Source organism: Tachypleus tridentatus, chromosome 6 (genome assembly GCF_004210375.1).
Source record: "Tachypleus tridentatus isolate NWPU-2018 chromosome 6, ASM421037v1, whole genome shotgun sequence".
NCBI classification, from domain to species: Eukaryota; Metazoa; Arthropoda; class Merostomata; order Xiphosura; family Limulidae; genus Tachypleus; species Tachypleus tridentatus.
In genome coordinates, this window is record NC_134830.1 from 68,520,673 (window position 1) to 68,526,696 (window position 6,024).

Here is a 6,024-nt window from a genome sequence, read left to right on the forward strand (position 1 = left end):
AAACTAAAGGCAACTAGCGTAGATAGCCTTGGAATAACTGTGCACAAATTAAACAAAACCACAACTTTTTCATTTTAAAATAAAGTTGGTGTTACGATAAAATTATTTCACTGCATATCCACAGTAAATTATGAATAACTGTGTGACAATGTTGGTCTGCTTGCCCAAACTAAATGATAGCTTTCAACCTTCTCAAAAGGGTGTACATTCATCCACTGTTTTAATGTGTCAAAACCATAAATATAGTATTTTATTGCCCTTTTATAGAGTGGAATACTCCAAATCTGAAACGTTTTCTCCAGACACTAAGTGAGTTCGTTTGTTGTATACGGATCTGGGGTATTTTTGTGATACAGCTAACCTGGATTTATTTGTATTTATGTGACTGGTTGAAAGTGTTGTGTTTTGGATAGAATAGATGCTCGATAAAATTCGAGAACATGCTGTACTTTAGGAAGCTTGTTTATTTTAGGTTATGATGTTTATTGATTTTCGTTAATCAGATATTTGTTTTTGTGTGCGAAACAATTTAGACGAAGTCTTAATTGGACAGAGATAGAAATGACATAACAGATAAGACCACCAGTGGCACAGCAGAATGTCTGAAGACATACGACGCCAGAAGCCGGGTTTCGATACCCTTGGTGGGCAGAGCATAGGTAGCCCATTGTATAGCTTTATGCTTAATTATGAACAAAACAAAATTTATCTTATAAATTAATGTTACGAAGCCTACAATGAATAATTATCTGATCTGCCAAAGCAGCGTAATAGATCTTTAATATTTGTGCAGTAAATTATATGAAGTTTAGTAATTGGTAATGAATAACTTACAAACATGTATGGAGATATAAGATTTATGTAACTAAATGATTCACCAATATCAAGTAGTTTGATATTATTAGTGAAGTATTCTTGAATGAATAAAATACAAGCACTGCTTGATTCAAAATTATAATGATGCTATTGCAAGGAGATAGAATTTATTTGAACAGCTATAAATATAAATTGCTTAACGGTTTCGTGTTTAGTTTGTTTGTCTCATGATAGCACGAGGATCACATATACCCAATCTATGGATACAGCTAGATTGGTAAAAGACACTAGAGATTAGTACAACTTACATGAATAGTTTTGTTGTTAAAACTGCTTTATCTTTAGAACTCCAGCAAGAAAAGCCATTCAGTAATTTGAGTGGAAACATTTAAACTTGATTATAGGCAGTTTTCTGTTAGCTTGCAAAGAGGTTTAGTCAAGATTGTAATAGTTACAATTCTTGAACAGTTTGGTTAAGTAACGCCAGTGGAAGATAAAAGAACAAGTGTTATCAATAACATCCTTTCAGCCCAGAATACAATCCCGGGATTTGAGAAGCACCGTTTAATGGTGTAAGTAGGCCTTAAGGGGCGATGGGGTAAGAAAAGACAGTCTTCATCCTCCCATTATAACATTTTCTGTTTTGCAAAGTATTTTCCATCGATTCAAATACACAAAATTTCAAATAGAAAACTTGAAGTTCCTTGAGAGTCAGGGCCAACATGGCCAGGTGGTTAAGGTGCTTGACTCATAACCTGAGTGTTGCAGGTTCGAATCTCCGTCACACCGAACATGCTTCCCCTTTCAACTGTAGGGGCGTCATAATGTGATGGTCAAGAAGTAATGGTAAAAGAGTAGCCCAAGCGTTGGTGGTGGATGATTCTGGCTAGTTGTCATCCCTATAGTCTTACACTGCTAAATTAGGAACGGTTAGCACAGATGGCGTTCGTGTAGATTTGCACGAAATTCAAAACAAACCAAATAAACATACCTACATTTAAAACTGTTCTCCGAACATTGCTGATTAAATGCAGATGGATAATTAATGTTTATGAATTTAACACTTTTATATGAATAACAGACAACTTCATCTCACTGAAATACTTCTGTAATGAGTTGAAAGAATAGGGTGAAATATCTTATTAGAGAAAATTACGTTAGAATCACATATTTACATTTAAGTATGTATATCTATATTTGCCACACATGGCCAGGAAGGTGGTTAGGGGACTTGACTCATAACCTGAGGGTCGCGGGTTCGAATCTGTCACACCGAATATGCTCACCCTTTCAGCCGTGGGGGCGTTATAACGTTACGGTCAAAACGTAATGGTAAAAGAGTAGCCTAAGCGTTGACGGTGGATGATTATGACTAGCTGTGTTCTCTCTAGTTTTACACTGCTAAATTATGGCTGGCTAGCGCAGATAGCCCTCGTGTAGCTTTGCGCAAAATTCAAAGACGAATAAACTAGCATCTGTATATACACACATTTGCGTGTGTGTACTCAAATACGCACATTAGCATATATGTAAGGCAGCTACCCGCATACGCACGCTTGTACTTTTTTACACACAAGGATATGTGAACCAAGTACACGTGTGCTTAAGTTCACAATTTACGTTAATCGTAATTCTTCCAGAAAACGGCTTTTCTAAGGGTGCCACACTTATCTAGAGTGTTTGTTTTTACAAAATGGTCTTATGCAGAACTGGACAAAACTTTGCTCTCTTTCTCGCATACTTGTAAACGTGTTTACAACTGATCTTGTCTCACGTAAATACACACAACAAACTTTTACTTATTTTCTATCCTGAAGCGAAACCTGGCCTGTTTGAAGTTTATAGACCCAATTATGGTGACAGAAAATGCAAAATTATTAATGTCAAAATTACTGATAGTTGTACACTTATAATATAGGTATGCTCAGTACAGATATGTTACTTTCTTATTAATTTGGATCATTTACGTATTTATTCGAAAATGTGTCATTTTTAACGTTCTTTGAGAATTATCTAGTCTTTCTAGTTGAATAGTTTTTTTTTTCTTTTCATTGAAATACTTTTTGTTTTAATCCCGAAATGTTTTGTCTTTCAAACTTAATACAAAAATGGATTATGATTTTTGAAGAAACACCAGCCACAGCTACACTTGTACGTTTCACATAAAATGACATCAAATTCTATGCAAAATGAATAACGTAATAGTTCTAGTAATAATCATAAAATGTAATCAAATAATTAAATGCATTCTTTAAAACAACAAATGTTGAATGTTTAGATTAACTTGTAGAGTATATTGGTGATTAGGTAGAAATTCGTAAAAAGACCAGAAGAATTGAGTTAATATATATATATATATATATAAATGATCAGGCATTTCATCACAAGCGTTTTAACAGTTTTCATTGTTAGTACGAATTTATTACTCAACACAGTAGATAATGATTCATTCTTATTCAATATAGTTATCATTGTTGTTGCTGCAATGTTTTGTGTGCACTCACATAATCTTAATGTATGTGCTTATTAAATGACTTTTAATGGGCTCTCTCTACACACTTCAGTAACTTACCCTCTGTATCTTCTTTCTCTGTATTATTGTTTATTATTTGCCAATATCAAACACTAAAAACAAAACTCCAAAAATACGAGTATTTTTTTATTTCAGAAACTTTTGGAAAGCAGTTTATGTAAATTTTAATTTTTATCAGCCCTTTTAATCAAACTTGGCAACAACTATGTTGGAAGTTTGTTGTTGTTTTTTAAACTTACACTGTCGGTGATTATCCAGCTCACAATACTGAAGTAATGAACTGGAAAAGTTTTATTCTTTCACACGTCTGTTTTGAAAAATAGTACCACCACCACCACCCCCAACCAAAAAAGAAATAAGTGGCGAATAAAGTACATTCATTACTATTGTACTGTGCTATTAACAATAAACGTTACTTTGATAGTTAGTATAACGCATTATATCTTAAATCTGTCCGTAAAAATTGTATAAACATTGAGAAAAATCTGTGTTATGAAAGCTATCGGACTGTTGTTTCTTTGTTTTTGTTTTGTGATTTATTTATGTATTTTTGAACCGTTGTAGTTTTATTGTATCATCAGGATAGGGATAGTGAAAAAGCATCCAAAAAACTCACCATAGTCACCGTAAATAAATTCCTTTTTCAAGGAATATACAAGGCTAAGCAGAAGTTGACTATTGAAATAATATATTTGCTTTTGTTTTTATGAATTTCGCGCAAAGCTACGCGAGGGCTATCTGCGCTAGCTGTCCCTAATTTAACAGTGTAAGACTAGAAGGAAGGCAGCTGATCATCACTACCCACCTCCAACTTTTGGGCTACTCTTTTACCAACGAATAATGGGATTGACCGTAACATTATAACGTTCCCTCGGATTACTAGTTCAGTGCCTTAACCACTTGGCCATGCCAAAATAATATATTAGAAAAAGTAATGAAATACAGTAATGACGTTTTCAATTCTAAAAGTGTGCGAGAAGAATATGAAAATTACTCCAAATCATGACAAAAAAGTTATTTCCTTGCCAATCATATGTAAAATGCAAAATAACTGAAATTGAACAAGAAACAAAAAACGGAATAATTCTAAAAATAAAATATAAACACATAACTACATTATTTGTAAAGTCATTTAGCGATTAGTTCCGACGCTTTAACAAACTATTATTCAAATTTTGTCAACGCTGCATTTATTTCTTATGTGAAACTGAATTTATTTATATTTATTATAATGTAAGTTTTCAGTAGAAAACTTTATTTGTAAAAAAACCCAATAAAAAAACAATCCAATTTCTCCAACTATCTGTTTGGTTTATGTTAATACAACATTAATTCAAAACATGATGTTCTATTTGAATTTTCTTTCAAAATTTACGTAGCTAAAGATTTCTGTTTTCACTAAATAGTGGCCCGGCATGGCCAGGTGGTTAAGGTACTCGATTCGTAATTTGAGGGTCGCCCCTTTTAGTCGTGGGGGCGTTATAATGTGACGGTCAATCCCACTATTCGTTGGTAAAAGAGCATTCTAAAAGTTGGCAGTGGGTGGTGATGACTAGCTGCCTTCCCTGTAGTCCTACACTGCTAAATTAGGGACGGCTAGTGCAGATAGCCCTCGTGTAGATTTGCGCGAAATTCAAAACAAACACTAAGTCGTCTCCCTGTTTAAGTTTTCAAACAGTGGACTGAATGCAGAAATTTAAAGAACTGCTTCCAATAAAATTATGAAATATAAACAGGTTTTTTATTGTGTGTCGTTAGATGCAGATTCTTCCATTTACATGATACTGAAGTTCTAACAGAGGTGTCTCTAGGCGCTAGCACATAGGGCCCATGCTTGAATTCTATTTAACATTCTCCCTCATCCATCGTTGGTGTCTTTAAAAATCTGAATATAAAAACCATGATCGATGTCATATGTCATTTTCTTGTCTGTTGGCCTGAATCCCGAACATTTTAAGCACCTAGCGACGCCTTTGAGACTTAGTATGTTCGTAAAGGTTACATTTAGCTATATCAAGAGATTTTAAATTTTTGAATTTGTAATGTTTTTATTATACTGATAGTTGGTATATTAACAGATTTATTCAAAGAAATTGTTTCTTGGTCAGTTATACTCTTTCTCATTTTTGTTTCTCGATCTCCACTCCCAAGACATTATACTATTTTATATAAATACAAGATTTTGGGCCCAGTATCTTAAGTTCGAAATAAGTTTATCATTAGTGATTTAGTTTTACATAATTTTATAAGTGTATTTGGTAAAGTCTAAATTATTTTTTCATACTTTTTCACTGAAGTAAAGCATATTTGAATAAAATACCATCATTGAGAAACTTCGTGCATTATCCATAAGGACATATTTGGTGTTTTCCGAAAAAAGAAATTAAATATCTCATTTTGTTTAATTTTAAAATTTTCATTTATCATTAATATAATATCCCCATAAGTTTGAGCAGAATAACATTATACCTTTAAAAATTGTTAAAATAGTCCAACAATAAAGATAAAATTACTAAGTTGTGTGTTGTCGTTTATAAACATTCGCTTTATGTTTATTTATTGTCACAGTGAAGCGAGTTTTCTATTTTAACAACTTTCACCATTTCTCGACATTTAATGATCTTAAATCATGCATTGAAAGCTTATGTTCCCAAAAAATAAGGAAGACTTAATTG